We start from the raw sequence: 17,281 nt of genomic DNA, 5'->3' as shown, positions 1-17,281 counted from the left end.
GGTGCATGAATATGGTCAGCATGGCTCTCTATGAAAAATAGTTACCATGGCTTTTTTTGTCTTGTGCAGCACTGAGTACTATGCAATGTATGCTGTAAGTGGAATGCACTGTATCATATTTTATTAAAACAGAGTTAGGAGCCTGGGAATCAAAGAGTATAGGAGTCTGCTGTACTCAGTCAGTGTGCATATATGTACACACACACAAACACATTCGCGTCCCCTCATAATGGATATCTGGTCCAGTGCTTTGAGACTCCAAACCCTTACCCCACAGAGTGGCTTACTGACACCGGAGAGGCGGCAAAAATATTTATTTGCATGGCAAGTCTCCGTTTGCCAGAAGAGAGGCCATATGTGGATACAGCAGGAGGAAGGACAAGGGAGGCTAATATCCATCAGCTATGCAACACATGCACATCTCTGGCCACCAGCTGCCAAAACCCTTCCCAGCACCTGTCTCTGGCTCACTCTTGGAAGCTAGTTTCAAAAGCAAATGAAAGTATCAGTCTTGTCTAGAAGTCACAAGAGGGGTCACCTTTAGGAAAACATCATTTGGAAGAAAACATCTTGAAGATGATGCCTTATCTCACTTGGCAGTTTTGTAATTTGCAGGGAGCAGGAAAACAACTGCAGCAGCAGCAGCAACGGCAGCTTTGCTCTTGTTTGCATTACCATCTGCCCAGTAGGTCTTCATCCCTTACCTCACAAGCGCAAGAAGAAAGCTGGCAGGGCCTGAAAGGATCAGTGCAGAAATCCCTGCAAACATCCGATATACAGTCATTTCTGACAAGCTCCCAGTGGGTTTCTTATTCACTCAGATATTTCCCCCCAAATATTTGATTCTGACATGAAATATCACCTCAAGGGTTCCTCTAAGGTAGTGATTCCCAACCTTTGATCATGCAGGTGTTTTGGATATAAATTCCCACATTTCCTAACAGCTGGTAAACTGGCCGGGATTTCTGGGAGTTGAAGTCCAAAACAACTGGAGGACCAAAGATTGGGAACCACAGCTCTAGAGTAAAAAAGACCGAGAGGCTGATTTAGAAATACAGTTCAGAAGCCACATTATCTGAATTGCTAATCACCATCTCCTGAAGCAGTTACTTTACTTTCAGCTCAAGAATGGAAAACAGAATGTCAGTAGACAGCAAAAGAGATTTAAAGATGGGCTTAAAACTAACTTTTAAAAATGTGGTATGAACATCAAGAACTGGGAAGCCCTGGCACTCGAGTGTTGCAACTGGAGGTTTTGAAGAGGCAGAAATAGAGGACGAAAGGGAGAAACATGCTGAGAGGTAGGTGCATCAAGCAAACTCTTGTTGTGACCGCCTTCCATCTGGACATGTATGTCCTCACTGTGAAAGACTGTGTGGATCCAGAACAGGTTTCTACAATCACTTAAGGACCCACCACCAAGACAACCCTTGGAAGACAATAATCCTCGGCCATGGGGGATCGCCTAGCTTAGGAGACCCATAGGACTGTGAATGCCCCCCAATCCCCACTTACTGGGCAGCAACCACTGCGATCAATGGTGGTCTATTCCTCTGTCTCTAGGGAAGCAGTCAACTGACAATCGTCCCCCACACTTGCATGTGCAATCTCGAGTACAGGGACCTTGTTTCTGCCTGTCACAATGAACATTGCACATGGGAAGGAATGACATTGACAGTCACATGCTTCCCGAATGATGGGGAAAGAGATCCCTGCCAATTGTATTGGCTGTTTCCAAATAAATGGGGATGAATGGGATGTGGGCTCGAATTTACTGTGGAGCTCTGTAGTCATTGTGCCTTTGTAGCTGCCCAATGGGATTCTGCCACATTCTGCCAAACAGAGATAGGCAAATTACAGGGCGCGGTCTACCCCCGTGTTTAAGGAGCTCCATTGGCTGCCGTTTATTTTCCGAGCCCAATTCAAGGTGCAGGTTATCACCTATAAAGCCCTAAACGGTTCGGGACCCACCTACCTTTGTGACCGTATTTCCCCCTATGAACATGCACGGTCTCTCCTTTCATCAGGGGAGGCCCTCCTCTCGATTCCACCACCATCGCAATCGCGGTTGGTGGGGATGAGGGAGAGGGCCTTCTCCATAGTGGCCCCCCGGCTCTGGAACTTCTCCCCAAGGAGATTAGGCAGGCCTCTACCCTCCTTATTTTTCGAAAGAGCCTGAAAACTTGGCTCTTCCAACAGGCTTTTGGCGACTGATTTCCTTAGTTTGGGATTGCCCTGTTTGTCCATTCTAGTTTTATAGCATTTTTACTCCTTAGCCGTACATAGTCTTTAAGTGTATGCCTCCTCCAGCACTTTAATGGGATAATAGTCCCTGGTACCTACCTCTTTCCTAATCTGTACTGTACAAAATTATTTGCACTTTTCTGTCCCGCTACCCTTTTTAGGAGCCAACCCAGGATTTTATCAAAGTGTGCTTATTGTTTATTAGTATATGTAATTTTATTTGTTTATGATTTGTTTTTATTGTTGAGTTTTATATTGCTTGTTGCCTGGGCTTGGCCCCATGTAAGCTACCCCGAGTCCCCTCGGGGAGATGGGGCGGGGTACAAAAATAAAATAATTATTATTATATTATTATAAAGTTATCAAGGGAATGAGCACAGAACAATTTAAGAGTTTTAGACATTAATGAATAATATTGACAGTTATTTTGCTTACCGTGTTTCCCTGAAAACAAGACACTGTCTTATATTTATTTTTTCTCAGGAACACACACTATGACTTATTTTCAGGGGTTGTCTTATTTTTTTTAAGTACTAGCTTGTGGACCCGGCAGTGCCTGGGTTATTAGAAGAAGGCATTGTTTGTTTTGGGGTGTTAGGTAATATCACTGAAGTTTGGTCCAGATCCGTTGTCAGCTGGGTTCAGGGCTCTCTGGATAAGGGTGAACTACAACTCCCATATATGAGGTCAATCACCCCCAAACTAGGCCTGTATGCATAGTTGGTCATGTTGGGTTTGTGTGCCAAGCAGAGGCGGTCCACCCGCGAGGCCAATTAGGCGGTCGCCTGTGGCGCATTGTTCCAGGGCGCCATTGAGGTGCCCCCGCGGCAGCGGCGGTGGCGATAGACAGTGGGGATCACCTTACTGGCGAGAAGGGAGGCAATCCCCACTCTCCAAACCAGAGAAATGCCACTTTTCTGCTTGGGGAGTGGGGATGGCCTCCCTTGCAAGAAGGGAGACGATCCACACTCTCCAAACCAGAGAAACGCTGCTTCTCTGCTTTCTTCCCTCTGAGGACACACAATATCTAAAGCTTGAGGAGACTTTCACTTTCTATGTCTCCCTCTATGCCGCAGTTTGCAGCACGCACAGAACGACTGGAACCTGACAGGGGGAGTCGACCTTGTGCTCTGCATAGCCATGCCTATCACTAAGTCTTATTTTTGGGGTATGGCTTATATTGCGCAAAAGCTTAGAAATTATTTTATGGGGATGTCTTATTTTAGGGGGGAAATGGTATGTTAGAAATGTGGGGCCCAAAGGATTTGGTGAACATCCTCAGCCTCACAATTTCCAGTTACTATTTCAGTTTCCCCACCACCTCCCAATGGACATGGCATCTTTTTCCATGCATTTTTCCACTTTTTGCATAGTCACTTGTTCCTTCATTTCCCTTCATTTAGATCAGTGGTTCCCAACCTGTGGGTCCCGAGATGTTTTGGCCTTCAACTCCCAGAAATCCTAACAGCTGGTAACCTGGCTGGAATTTCTGGGAGTTGTAGGCCAAAAGACCTGGGGACCCACAGGTTGAGAACCACTTATTTAGATTTTCTGCCAAGTCCCAGTTCAGTGGTGCGTTGTTCTAACCATACTACATCTAGTACTTGTTCCTTCCATTTATTTTGCCCCAAGACTGACTCACATATGCCCCACACCTCTCTTATAAGGCCTGTGATAATATGACCAGATAAAACCATTAGCCAGGAATGAATAGATTTTGATCAGCAGCAATTTCCATGACCTCTGAAGTGCCAACCTTTATTTTATTTATAATCCAATTCAGGACTTACAGCCCAACCTATTCCAATGCCTCTAGGGGAGGATAATAATATCTTAATTATCCTTTCCTAACCCTGGTCATATAAAACTAATTTGAATGAAAATGTTTTCCACAGCATCCAAAAGACATGGAGATTGTCTGAATGAGCAGAAAAAATGATACTCGCCTTCTATCTGGTGCTAGCATAGCATAAGACATTATTGAAGGTTCGAATCTAATTCAGTTTTTTTCCAGGCTTTAAATCCAAGTTTAAAAGAGTGACCTTTCATCCCAATGTTTTCTGAAAAAACAAGGTTATTTTACATATGTCATGATCTAAGATAGTTTTGGTGTTGAATCAGCGGACAGCATTATGAGTGGATTTGTGGCCAGGTAAATGGGAGGTCCCCCGATACTTTCTGCCATAAAAATTTACTTATTTCCATTATGTTAGAATGCAATTGCTTTTATTTTTTGAAGAGCATTTGCCATAATTTTGTGCAGGTGCATTTGTACAGATAATTACATATCAGTGTTAACACACCTGTGTCTAGTTTATTTATTTATTTATTTATTTGGAACATTTATACCCCGCCCTTCTCACCCAAGGGGACTCAGGGTGGCTTACAGAGATTGCATTTAAAAACCAGCCATTTTCCTTAAGAAGCATACATAAAAATGTGGGTATACATATATGTGTACATGTACATAAATTGAGGGGGGAGCCAAGAGCAACTACAGCCATGTGATCAGAAATAGTGTGAAGTACAACATGTGTGATCATTTCAGGAACACCCTTTAACACTGAAATCAGTTGCATGATGAAATGTGTGCCTGGTAATGATGCTTTCACTTACATTTAATAAGAACAATGTGGAGGTCTCCCAGCTGACAAGGGGAATGCCACGGTAATCATGGAAATAGAACAATCCAAAGAAAAAATCAGACAACTTCTAGATCCCACAATTTACAAGAAACTGAAACAAGACCCTACTAACAAAATCACCAGAAAAACGAACACTCTAATCAAGAACTCCTCCATTAACTTTGACATACGCCAACAGCTGTGCAAATCAGAAGCCCTCCCACCCAGGCTTTACAGACTCCCAAAAATCCACAAGGACTCCATCCCACTCAGACCCATTGTAAGTGCCATTGGATCTCTGACTTACAACCTGGCAAAATTTCTGGCTACACAGCTACAAACCCATATTGGGCTAACTGCGCACTATATCAAGGACTCAACACACTTCATAGAAAAGATCAGCAACCTCAAGCTAAGCACCAAGGACATCCTGATCAGCTTCGATGTGGTGTCCCTATTTACCAAGGTCCCGATAGCTGACACCCCCACACTAATCAAACAAAACTTCCCAGAAGACATCACAGCCCTGTTTCACCATTGCCTCACCACTAGCTACTTTCAGTGGGACAATGGATTCTATGAACAGAAAGATGGAGTGGCCATGGGGAGCCCACTCAGCCCAGTAGTAGCAAATTTCTATATGGAACACTTTGAAAAACAAGCCCTAGAAACAGCACCAAAAAAGCCAACTGTTTGGTTCAGATACGTAGATGACACCTTCACAATTTGGAGCCATGGAGAGGAAGAACTCAGCAAGTTCCTGGACCACCTTAACAGCATCCACCCAAACATCCAATTCACCATGGAAAAAGAAAAGGAAGGAAAACTGCCATTTCTAGATGTTCTGGTCATCCGCAAACCCAATCAACATTTGGGCCACACAGTTTACAGAAAACCTACACACACAGATAGATACCTTCATAAAAACTCTAATCATCACCCAAGTCAAAAAAGAAGCACAATCAAAGCCCTGACAGACCGTGCACAAAGAATCTGTGAACCTCACCTCCTCCAAGGTGAACTAAACCACCTAAACTGGGCTCTACAGGCCAATGGATACTCCACTACATACATCAGAAGAGCTGCAAGGCCAAGAACAAGCCATGAGAGTCAAGACAAAGATCCACCCAGAGGAAAGGTGTTCTTACCATACATCAAGGGAACCACTTATCGCATAGGCAAACTGATGAAGAAGCACAACCTACAAGCTATCTACAGACCCACAAAGAAAATCCAACAAATGCTACGGTCAGCGAAAGACAAGAGGGATCCTCTCTCCTCTGCAGGAGTCTACCGGATACCATGCAGCTGTGGACAAGTATACATAGGGACCACCAAACTCAGCGCACAAACAAGAGTCAAAGAACATGAAAGGCACTGCAGACTAATTCAACCAGAGAAATCAGCCATAGCAGAGCACTTGATGAACCAACCTGGACACAGTAAATTATTTGAGAACACAGAAATGCTTGACCACTCCAACAACTATCATGTCAGACTACACAGAGAAGCCATTGAAATTCACAAACATGTGGACAACTTCAACAGAAAGGAGGAAACAATGAAAATGAACAAAATCTGGCTGCCAGTATTAAAAAACTCAAAAATCAGAACAGTAAATAAGAAGCAACACTCTGAGACATGGGAACTAGGGGCAGTTAACAAAGAATGCCTCCAGGCAGAAAGTAGCTAGATGTAGCCATTCAATGCAAATTAGGGTGATTAACTGGAACATTTAAGCTGGCTTCCAACTGACAAGAGTTCTTCCCTCACCCTGGACTTCCCACAGATATATATAAATAGTCCTTGCTTAGTTTTTCCATACCTCACAACCTCTGAGGATGCCTGCCATAGATGTGGGCGAAAAGTCAGGAGAGAATACTTCTGGAACATGGCCACACAGCCCGAAAAACATACAACAACCCCACATTGTGGAGGTCATTACAGATGAAGAAAATATGAATGGCAGTGAATTGAATGTTTTTGTCTATGTAGACAACAGCATCTTCTTCTTCTTCATTCACACAGTCGTTTCCGACTCTTTGTGACCTCATGGACCAGTCCATGCCAGAGCTCCCTGTCAGCTGTCGCCGCCCCCAGTTCCTTCAAGTTCATGCCAGTCACTTCAAGGATACTATCCATCCATCTTGCCCTTGGTCGGCCTCTCTTCCTTTTTTCCTTCCATTTTCCCCAGCATCATGATCTTTCCCAAGCTTTCCTGTCTTTTCATGATGTGGCCAAAATACTTAATCTTTGCCTCTAATATCCTTCCCTCCAGTGAGCAGTTGGGCATTATTTCCTGGAGGATGGACTGATTGGATCTTCTTGTGGTCCAAGGCACTCTCAGGATTTTCCTCCAGCACCAAAGTTCGAAGGCATCTATCTTCCTTCGCTGAGACTTCCTTATGGTCCAGCTCTCGCATCCATAGGTTACTATGGGGAATACCATTGCTATCACTATGCAGACCTTCGTTGCCAGTGTGATGTCTCTGTTCTTCACTATTTTATCATGGTTGACCATTGCTTTCCTCCCAAGAAGTAAACATCTTCTGATTTCCTGGCTGCAGTCTGCATCTGCAGTGATCTTCGTGCCTAGAAATATAAAGTCTGTCACTGCCTCCATGTTTTCTCCCTCTATTTGCCAGTTATCAATCGGTCTGGTTGCCATAATCTAGGATGCCCCTTTCCCTTGTGATCTTATCTCAGCCTAAGGATATGGAGAAGAGTTACAACACTCAATTCTTCTAAGAAGAATATACAACTAGTCTTAGTTGTGTGAATTTGGGCCAGGCAGCAACAAATCGGTCCCTGTTTATTCAAGATATCATTATGACAGTTTTCTTGCTCCTGGGCTTTAGCCCCTTTTCAAGGCTGTTGTTCTTTTACAATGCTGGGTGGAGCCTTTTTTCCCACCAAGGATTTAAAATGTGACAAGAATGCAATCCACTGAACATTGCATGAGTCCAGAAGATTGAGTTTGCTAGCTCCATAGTTTTGACAAGAAGAAATAGACACTTCAAGAGATATTATGGCTGAACTTAATATCTCTCACATATACTGGCTGTAGAATGTTGAGATTAAAAAGCCAGAGCTTCTGTTTTAGTCATGTTGACTTATTATGCTACACCCACTCTCTCCAATTTGGAAGCACTCTACAGACTACCAACTTGGACTAACATATGAACCATGATACTGTTATTCTGTGAGAGAGATGATTTGTATGTGGAGCTGCCATTTCCAGGTTTCTCTTGAGGAAAACCACAAGAGAAACCCAATTTGAAACAGTTTAGGTTTGCACTGTATTAGAGACTTCATCCTTTGCAATATGTGCAATTAATTCTGGTATCAATATGATTCACATTCCAGAATCTATATCTTTGGAAGAGAAAAAAGATTCAGTCCTCCATCCCCAACCAGAGGTGCAGGCAGGCTGACATGTCTGCATAGAAGTGTGGCTTACCGGCCTATATTTAATGAATTCTGTGAGGAGTCTGATCAAGAAAGCACTTTCATACTAGGTTGAGTGGGTGGAAAGTAGACATAGGAATCCCTAACAGGGAATGCTGACAGGCTGCCTGCGTTGTGTAAAAGTGGCAGCAGTGCACACACATGCATGCTGGGTTTCCTTTTAATTTAATTTTACAGTGGATTAGCCACCACCAGAGTCAAAGGGGCAATGTTGCCTATGTGTCGTGCACACTGGTGGTTCACATCAGTTCATGTCTCCAGCAAACTGGTTGGGAATGGATGCATCTGTTCTGTTGCAGAGGTTAGGGTGAAATGTCACTGCAGAAGCAGGCTAATGCAGAGTATGACTGTATATCTGGTCATTAGGCAGCTAAAATTGCTTGGCTGTTGCTCAGCACAGAAGGCAGAGACCAGAGAAGGTTACTGATTTTCTGGTTGAAAAAAAGGGCTCTCAAATGGTATTTGAAAATATTTGGGGCATTGCTTTAGAAAACAGATGCTGCATGTAAGCAAAATACATATTACTTGTTTTGCATTTTTATCCCATGTTCACTGCACAGAGTGATGATCATGTGTGTCATCTTCAAGTAAGTTGGACTGAGATGGAATTGCAGTATTTTGCCTAAGGTTACTCAATGAGTTACATGACCTGAATGAAGGATTTGAACCCATGTCCCCTCAATCCTTCCCCCAATCTTCCAAACACCATTTCAAGAATGGAAAAATTGTGAAACTCCAGGTGATGCTAGATTGTAATGCCCAACATTTCTCTCTGTTGTCTTGTTAGGACTGATGAGAATTCTCATCCAACAATATCTGAAAGACCTCCACATCTTATGCCTCACCCTTCGAACTGTCTATGATGCCTTCAACCTGCCTCTCCCCAGCAGAACCTCCTAGTAGCCGGGGTGGTGCACAGGTTGGAAACCTGCCACTATAACACCATTAAATGCCTTTAAAATATTCTTTCTGTACCTTCTTAGCACAGTTTAGAAAATGAACTTTCTAAATGGCCACTTTCTAAGTGGGCACCGAGGTTATGTTTCAGCAATGCTACATGCACCAGCAGGGAAAGGGGAGGTTGGAGTCATATGTGGACTAAGGAGGTGGAACTGGAATCCATAGAGAGGGACATGGAGTTGTGAGGAATTCAAAAGTCTCTGAGGACCTTATCACACATATTAGAGAAAATGCCTGTTAAGTAGGCAACCCATGGTTAAAGAAGACTAGATGGCGACTGTGTATATACTAGATACATATCCACCTCATCACATACACTTTTCTTCTTTTCTCTATGTTTCACTTATCACATACCAATGGGCAACTCCTCCCAATCCATCCAATGTTTCTGTACATTACTGTCATCCCCTAAAAAAAAACATTTTTGACCAAATCTTGCCCAGTTATGCAACTCCACTCATTTGTGCTACTGAAGAAACGCAAAAATATATTTTCTGTTCTTTGGAGCAGCACAGTTCTGACATTTGTTTTAAAGGGAAGCAATACAGGTAAAGCAGAACACATTGATTGGTTTAATCATGGTCATTCTCCAACTGACACTGGAAGTGCAATACTGGCCATTTTGGTAAAGGGAAATCAAGTGGCATAAAAAGACCACCCTCCAACTCACCCTGAAAGAGAAGTCACTGGGATAGAGACATGCAGATGACCTGCAGAGGAGCACACCAATATATGCAAAAATACCAAACGTCTATGAGTTGCATACAAAATGGACTTTGCGTTATGTGATAGGGCCAGTAGGAACTAGTAAACAAAGGGCACCAGAGACAGTTTTAAGACCATGTGATAAGTCCTTAGAGTGGAGATTCCTCTGGACTCTTCCTAGCTTCATAAGTTTCACTGTGCTCTCAGTCCTCTGTAGTTAGTGTTTTCTCCTTTAACAATTGAAATCCAAAGAGGAAGTTGTCTCTGCCTTTGTTTAGGATCTCTGTTTTTCAGGGCTAGCAATATGCTGTTTCTTGATTGCACACATTATTGGGGTAGTGGGCTTTACATGTGGTTGGATACTGTTATTTACAATTTGCCTTTAGCCACAAATTGAATGGAGTTAGTATTTGCTGAATAGGTCACTGAGGATGAAAATGTGATAAAACACACTGGTTTCATTCCATTTATTCATGTGATCTGATTTATAGCTCCCACCCCTCTCAAGTGAAGGCAGGATAGGTGGCAACCTAGAAGAAAACACAATGAAATGCATAATTCTAAAACCACAAATATATAATAAAATACAACAAAACTAGAAGATCGATCTTCAAGATAACAAACAGATCAATGACCTATATTCCAAAAAACCTGTAAAGGACAGCTCCATGGGGAATAGTAAAAATTTCTACCAAAAAGGAGTTCTATGTGTATGATGCGATGTATAGTTTTCTCATTAGCCACCTGTAGTACACATAGAAGTTTTGCATCTAAGCTTAAACATCGGATTACTCGTTACTCAGGAAAGTGAACTCCAGGTACCTGGATCCTGCATCATTAGGTCTTTGTAGACTAGTACAAAGTTCTCATATTTTGGCTTTCCTCAGTGCAGACATTTCAAAACTGGTGTGATAATATCTTCACCTTGCCACTCTGTCCATACCAAGGCAACTGTCTTTTCTGGACCATCTTCAAGGGACTTAATGCAAAGAATTTATTTCACTACTCCAGTACAAGGAAGCTATTAAATATATATTGCTCATTACTATCTGGCCTTCAATGACAACCTGCACTCAAGAAATAACTCCAGGAACAGGACATTGGAGTGGCAATGTTCTACATCTCTATGTTTAGACAAGGCCCCTTCAAAAGTAAATGTATGTACCACCATTGCATGCATGGTGAGAGGCATAGCACACACTGCCATGTCAAGGAATTAACCACTTCCTGAGCCCACCCTACCAACTCAGTGCTCAAAGTTTTCACAGGCCATGAAAAGTAGGGATCAAGAATGGTATAATTTATTGATAATGATATAATTTATAATGATATAATTTATAATGATATAATTTATTTGTTGCTCACCCTCTACATAGCTTGAGGCAGGGTGCAACATGGTTAAAATACATAGATAAAACATAAGACCACTAAAATACATGTATTAAAAGGCACAGAACAAAGATTAAAACACATTAAATGCTTGCATACCAATAAAATGTGAATTAAAATTCATAGTTTTAAATTAACTAGGTAGGCTTGTTTCAAATACTGATAACTCATTTAGTTGTCAAATCTCTTCCAGCAGGTGATTCCACAGTCTAGGAGCATCTGATGAAAAAGTCCTCTGGGTGATAGTTACTAGTTGGGTTCTGGCTGTTTGTAGTAAATGTTCCTCAGAGGATCTCAGTATATGGAGTGGATTATACAGAAGAAGGCAGTTTTGCAGGTAACTTGGATCCAAATCATGTAGAGCTTTGAAAGTAATAACCAGCATTTTGTACTTTGCTTTGCAACTAATTGGCAATGAGTGGAGTTATTTTAGTATAGGTGTAATATGCTCACTCCCAGATGTTCTCTAAATCAATCTGGGTGCTGTATTTTGAACTTACTGGAGTTTCTAAACTTGGTGCAGGGCTAACCTAATGTACAGCGCACTGCAGAAGTCCAATCTTAAGATTACCAGAGCATGCACTACCATCTTTAGTTCTTCCAATTCCAGAAAGGGGCACAGCTGTCATATCAGTTGAAGGTGATAATAAACACTATTTGGAATGACATTTGGAGAGATAGATGAAGCAGCACTCCTAAGCTGCATCCTGGCACATTTTCAGGTTAAAATGACTGATATTGATCCCAAAGCCCATGACCAGATGGTGTTCTGAATATTTCAACAAGACAAGAAACTCTTGTGGAGTCATGTTTGGTATGGCAGTGCATGGCTTTGCCTTCCAAAAGCTTTGCCGAATCAACATAGAACTCCTCCAGGAGCCCATTTGGTCTCATTGCTCCAGTTTCCACCTTCAGGAGCTCCAGGGTGTAATTTGCCAAAGACATGATGGTGGCAAAGAAGTTTTATTTGCTGCTGCCATCACTGCCCTGTAGTAAAGACATGATGGGATATGCCTTTTCCTAAGTTAGGTCACGTTCATATTGAGATTTATAGCACCTTTTCTGAAGCTGATGGCTAGATTCTTGATTGCTCACAATGCTCAGAAAACCAGTGACACTTCTGAAGCGTGAGTTGTTTCTGCAGTTCATCACATCTACTACCTCCTTCCCTGGGTGAGACAGGTAAATGGCAGTAGGAACAAGATGACAGTCAACCAAAGCAGTTCTGAAACCTTCCCACAAATAATATTTCATAAACTCTAACAGAAATTCAGCTATTCAGGAAGGACTCAGACCCATGTGCATATATGCCTTCAAGTCACCTGTAACCAACTGGCAACTCTATGAATACACAGGGGCTTTTAGGCAAGGAATACTCAGTTTTTTCAGTTCCTTCCTCTGAAATATAGCATACCAAATGAATAACAAGCCCAATTGTTTGGGTTTCAGAATCCTCCAACAATGTAATGGATTTTTTTTAGCAAATTGGCCACAGTCCTTGGCTAGTACAAAATAGCCTGGGTTTGCAAGCATACTTAGGCCCACTAAAGTGAATATTATTCCTATCAGCTCCACTAGAACTGCCAAAAATAATTTAGATTGAGAGGATCATAATTGTTTGATTGCAGAGAATTGGTATTCTGTGCTTCAGGAAATAAAGTGGAATTATTGCAATTTAACTGTCGATTGAATATGTATTGACTAGTAAGACACTTATTGATGGGAAATGACTACTCACATTTGGCAAGAACAGGTCATAAAGATAGCGCTGTTAATTAAGATTCTTGCATTATGTTCTCCTTAGGTATGAGTGGGAATCATGCAGCCCTCTGGAAATCATGGAACTGCAATTCCCATGAGCCTAGCCAGCATAGACTGGGAATATTGGGAATTCTAGTCTCACAACATCTGGAAGGCTGTATAATTTCCACCCCTGGCTTATAGTAGCATGCTTTTCTTCATTGCATTATATTAAACTTTGAGTTTTGTGTGGGAGAAAGTGAAAAACAGATAAGCAAGTAAATAATCTGAATAGGCATAAGAAGCAACCATGATATCTAAAATGTCATACAGTGGTATAACCTCTCAAACATGATAAAGATTATGTATAGCTATGAAATGGCACTGTATGAATTTGAAAAATGCACTGCTGTTTTGGCAAGATTGAGAGATCATTTGAATGCCTTTCCTTTGAAATGTACTTGAGCCTAGAATGGTCAGGATGAATGAGTGGGAATCTGTCCACATTGATCAGTGACATTCCATCTTTGATCTCCAGATGGGGTTCTTGGCCATGATATACATGGTGTCGTTCCTCATTTATCAGACTCTTAAAATTATCTGGGTTCCAGTTGAATTGCTAAGTGCATTGTGGGAGGCTTCCGTCCAGTCTATATCTACTGCTACAGGAAAAGATGTAGAAAGATATATTTTATTGCTGATCAGTGCACTCTCTGGGGGAAAATGTCTTCAATTCGAAAATGTACTCTGGAGGATTGGTTGAAAATTTGCTGTTTCTATGCAGTCACCAAGGGAGTGGTAGAAAGTGAAATGTAAAAGGACAGTTGGAAAATGGAATACTTTTCTTTCTACCACAGCAATTACAACTATGAAAATACAGTTAGCCCTTCATATCCATGGATTCTGCATCCAAAGATTCAATCATCTATGGCTTGAACATATTTAAAAAATCTAAAAGGCAAACCTTAGATTTGTCATTTTATGTAACAGTTTTGCTTTTTTATATAAGGGGCACAATTATAAATAATATTTTCCCCTTTGTGTGAAGGTAAACTACAATGTAGTATAGAAGTGCAGACATTTGCCATCTAGCACTAAACTTTTCAGGGTGGAGACAACTCAAATGGACTAGAGACAGCTCCAAGAGAATCCGTTCTAACTGGCTGAATTATAAATAAAATGGCTAAATGAAGTTTAAGGAACTAGTGTATGATACACATTTAATCAGAAAGGCCACCTTTTATGTTAATCAGTTCTGAACTGGCTATGGCTTTCCTGTTGAAGTGATATAGAGTTGGCTCACTTCTAAGATGCTGTGAAAAGGGCAAGTTCTCTCCCAGGAGTTTTAGAAAAATGATTGAGATTAATGCTGATGTTAATGTTAATGTATGTATGTGTGTATAGATAGATAGATGATATAGATAGATAGATAGATAGATAGATAGATAGATAGATAGATAGATAGATAGATAGATAGACAGACAGACAGACAGACAGACAGACAGATAGAGATATAGCACAACCACATTACTATGTGTAGTTTGGTTCTTTTACCTCCAAAAGGGTCTACTGGAAGTTGCCAAAGTTAAACCACTGGGCAATTCAGTCTTCTCTGCTCTGATGGCCATAACCTTTCCAGCTTTTCAGAGAGAGATCTTCCACATCTGGAAGTGGAGATGCCAGGCCTTGAGCCTGAAATCTTTTACAATGAAAGCATGTAGGCTGGAATCCTGTGTGGGAGATATGAATGCACAGTCTTTTCAGTTGTGGAGCTATACAGCGAATTCCATCCCAACCACTCCCCTAAGTTTTTGTGAATCAATGAGAGTCTGTTCCTTTGTCATTTGGGAAGCAGCTAAGTGTCATTTCCACTGCTCCTGTGAGCCATCTCCTTTGCAGCAGAAAAGCAGGGAGCCTGTCACAATTCCCTTCATGCCAAAGATCACTTGCTCAGGGGAGTGTCTGAGATTATTAGACAGCTGCTTCCCAAATAACAGGGGAACAGATTCCCATTGATCTCAGTATCTGCTGGCTAGAAAGTAGCGGTTGATGGAAACTAGGGGCTATGTAGGGATCATGAAACCATAAGTCACAAATGTGTAACCCTAGCTTACACATTAATAACTGCCATAGGGGATTCTGGCTGCACACTGTCCCATCAAAAGATCATAGAATCATAGAATCATAGAGTTGGAAGAGACCTCATGGGCCATTCAGTCCAACCCCCTGCCAAGAAGCAGGACAATCGCATTCAAAGTACCCCCGGCAGATGGCCATCCAGCCTCTGCTTAAAAGCCTCCAAAGAAGGAGCTTCAACCACACTTCGGGGCAGAGAGTTCCACTGCTGAACAGTTGTCACAGTAAGGAAGTTCTTCCTAATGTTCAGGTGGAATCTCCTTTCCTGTAGTTTGAAGCCATTGCTCTGCGTCCTAGTCTCCAGAGCAGCAGAAAACAAGCTTGCTCCCTCCTCCCCATGACTTCCCCTCACATATTTATACATGGCTATCATGTCTCCTCTCAGTCTTCTTTTCTTCAGGCTAAACATGCCCAGCTCTTTAAGCCGCTCCTCATAGGGCTTGTTCTCCAGACCCTTGATCATTTTAGTCGCCTTCCTCTGGACACATTTCAGTTTGTCAACATCTCCCTTCAGTTGAGATGCCCAGAATTGGACACAGTATTCCAGGTGTGGTCTGACCAAGGCAGAATAGAGGAGTAGCATGACTTCCTTGAATCTAGACACTGTACTTACCAGCCACCAAATGAGGCTGGGGAAGATGCAGATCTTTAGAATGGAACTTGCTTTTTTGGTACGCTTGATCATGCTCTGCTTTCTGTACAGTTTGGGATTGCTGTCTTCATAGAGATTCCAGGGTGGTTTACAAAAATAGAAACAAAATACAGTCATGGCAGTTCAATAGGAGCCAGCAGTAAGGCAAAAAGTTAAAAGCAGCAGGATTGAATTGAACAGGACAGGACAGGCCTGGGAGAACAGAAAGATCTTTATTTGGCACTATGGACAGAAAAAGAAATTCATATGAGCCATTTTTTAAAAAAGGAATTTATCCAATCTGGAAAGTGTGAAACTATTAATAAAAGTCTGCACATTTCACCCATTTCCTCATCACTAAAATGCAATCACATGTAATGGGGAAAATGTGTACAAAAATATCAACACATTAAGAAAAACGTGCTAAGAAGTGAATACATTAGTAGAAAGTATATACTAAAACATACATGACTCAAAACACAAAATCTCATAATCCAATTGGAAATGAGGATGGGAAGAAAATGCAAATAGGATAGAAAGAATTTGATATTCTTCCACCCCACCCTGCACAGACATATGGGCCTGAATTTTCTATGGAGGTTTGAACTTATGATTCTTACCAAATTACAATCCCGACATAGTATCTATTTTAGGGAATGTGTTTGATTTAGTTCAGGGGCTATGTTAGGACTATGCAAGTCCCTCAATTCCACCCTTATTGGGAAGCAGCAATTGGGATCGATGGGGTCTGTTCTCCTGCTGCTTCTTGTTTCACCCCCTGATGTGAATGGTCTCTGCTGTGAGGGGGAATTGCAACATGGGTTCTGTTTCTGCCTGCCACATCAGAGATCACTTGCACAAGGGGGTGGGAATGGCAGCCAGCAGCTTCCTGAACAACTGGGGAACAGACTCCCTGTTGATCCCAGCAGCTGCTGCCTGGTAAGTGGGTTCCTGGGAGGATTGTGCTGGCAGTTACTGCACAGCAACATAATTATGGTGCGTATGTATTTGCAACTGCTGTACAGGATTCCAGCCATGATAATTGTTCAGGTGCTGGGTGGCCCTCTCTGAAGAGAAAACCCCAAAGGTCACATTCAAAGGGGCTCATTATCCAAAATGCCTTCTGCCCAGTTGTATCTAAAGCTAGCTTGAATTCCACATCACCGAAATTTCTCAGTATGATTCATCCCATATGAATGTCAGTGAGATAATTCAAAGCATTTCAGAGGTGTTGGTGTTCCTTTTCAATATGTAAGAAAAGGGAGGAAGGAACGGGAAGCAAAAGAAATGTGAAAGCACCTTTTAGATTAGCATGGACTTTCATGGATATAAACCATGAACCATGAACTACAGTATTAAGGCCACAGGTATAAAACATATATAT

This window comes from Anolis carolinensis, chromosome 2 (assembly GCF_035594765.1).
Source record: "Anolis carolinensis isolate JA03-04 chromosome 2, rAnoCar3.1.pri, whole genome shotgun sequence".
NCBI lineage: Eukaryota > Metazoa > Chordata > Lepidosauria > Squamata > Dactyloidae > Anolis > Anolis carolinensis.
Note: the sequence above shows the minus strand (reverse complement) of the source record.